This window comes from Clinocottus analis, unplaced genomic scaffold, assembly GCF_023055335.1.
Source record: "Clinocottus analis isolate CAN_PGR_092001 unplaced genomic scaffold, fCliAna1.0.p SCAF_18, whole genome shotgun sequence".
Classification (NCBI taxonomy): Eukaryota; Metazoa; Chordata; class Actinopteri; order Perciformes; family Cottidae; genus Clinocottus; species Clinocottus analis.
The window spans coordinates 17,164,577-17,167,015 of NW_027175909.1; positions in this window are offsets into that span (position 1 = coordinate 17,164,577).

Sequence of the window (2,439 nt, forward strand, 5' to 3'; positions counted from 1 at the left end):
CTCAACCGGCTGCAGGCTCGTCATTAGCATCGCTAACCGCGACCCCGCTAACCTGCTGCACGTTGCGCACGGCTCCGCCCCCATCGAGTCCGCTGGAGACAATATGTTGAAATATCAGCAGCAGATTGAAGGACTATTTGTCATATGAAAGCACTCACAGGTCGACAAACTCACCCAATTATCATCACACACACATATCTATATCTATATCTATATATATCTATCGATAGATAGATAGATAACATGTATTATGTATTATTTAGCCGCTAAATGGTTCTGGTTGGTCTTCAACATAGACGGATTAATACATTAAATAAATTACATTAAAATTTAAGTTTAAATTAAATTTAAAACATGCACGTGAAAAATTAACAATTCAACATGAAAAAAAACATTAAAACAAATTTAAATTAAACATAAAAATTAAACATAATTTTTAAAGAATAAAAAAAAAAGTACAATCCTCAGCCTCTTTTAAAAAATAAATAATTACAATATAACAGTAATAATCAGTGGTGAAGCTACACGGTGTTAATTAGTGCCTCTCTACCTCTTACGACCTGTAATTAAGTGCTTGTCATTTCCTGCTCTCTTGATTACTTGGAAAGCCGAGTCCCATTTCAGAGAAGCGGGGCGCCTCACACCTGCTGTCTGACACACACACACACACACACACACACACACACACACACACACACACACACACACACACACACACACACACACACACACACACACACACACACACAGAGTGAGCGGTGTGTGTTAACACCGCCCGGCCCTCTGGTCGTCCAATCCCGGCGCTGGTTGCGACATCTGACCCAGTGGTGCCCAACAGCTGCACCGCAGGGTTTCTGCTTTCTTTCATGGCAACCGCCACGCCCGCTACACCCCCGCTACACCCCTACTACACCCCCACTACACCCCCGCTACACCCCCGCTACACCCCCACTCGTCTCCCACAGCGTCACGGATGGATGCAGGAGGAATCCGTCGGAGCAAACATGGACTTTCGAGTGAACTTTCCTGGTGAGGAGATAGAGTTACTCAACAGAGAGGAATGGAACAAACCCTGAAACCTGACCTCCTCCTGCAGGACGTTAACCTGGAGGAGCACAGAGAAACATTTCAGGGGGTAAATGTGTTGAATTTATTAGAAAAATTCTCAATGTCTGCTCCAGTTGCAGCTGTCGTCCTCCCAGAGGATACACCCTTCCCCCCCCCCCCCTCCTAACAGGATACGGTTCACACCCAGAAACTAATTGGATGAGACAAACAACTCGCAGTAATGAGAGAACACGAGCCTAGACTTCTATACAACCAGAGGAGTCGCCCCCTGGTGGTCAGAAGAGAGAATGCAGCTTTAACACGTGAAGCATAGACTTCTATACAACCAGAGGAGTCGCCCCCTGGTGGTCAGTAGAGAGAATGCAGCTTTAACACATGAAGCATAGACTTCTATACAACCAGAGGAGTCGCCCCCTGGTGGTCAGAGAATGCAGCTTTAACACATGACGCATAGACTTCTATACAACCAGAGGAGTCTTCCCCTGGTGGTCAGGAGAGAGAATGCAGCTTTAACACATGAAGCATAGACTTCTATACAACCAGAGGAGTCTTCCCCTGGTGGTCAGGAGAGAGAATGCTGCTTTAACACATGAAGCATAGACTTCTCTACAACCAGAGGAGTCGCCCCCTGGTGGTCAGGAGAGAGAATGCAGCTTTAACACATGAAGCATAGACTTCTATACAACCGGAGGCGTCGCCCCCTGGTGGTCAGGAGAGAGAATGCAGCTTTAACACATGAAGCATAGACTTCTATACAACCAGAGGCGTCGCCCCCTGGTGGTCAGGAGAGAGAATGCAGCTTTAACACATGAAGCATAGATTTCTATACAACCAGAGGAGTCGTCCCCTGGTGGTCAGGAGAGAGAATGCAGCTTTAACACATGAAGCATAGACTTCTATACAACCAGAGGAGTCGCCCTCTGGTGGTCAGAGAATGCAGTTTTAACACATGAAGCATAGACTTCTATACAACCAGAGGAGTCACCCCCTGGTGGTCAGGAGAGAGAATGCAGTTTTAACACAAATGTTCCCCGTCAGTGTTTTTTTATATTACTGCTGCATTATTGCTGTAATGTTGCATCTGAACTCCTTTATATCCAGTTTAACTCAACACCAGGATGTTCCTGGTGTGTTAAACTGCGGCCAGGTGAAGACACACCTGCACAGTAATCAAGCCGTTAAATCAGCGATAGTGCTCAACAACACACATTTTAAAAATGTGGACAAACAAAACAAAAGATGCCTTTTGTGTGTGTAGAAGTCTTGGATGTTTCATTTAAACTTGTTCTGGATGTTTAAACACATGAAGCAATGAAGGAAACATGCTTATAAAAGACACAGACGCCAGATGACTCACATTTAATGCCCTGG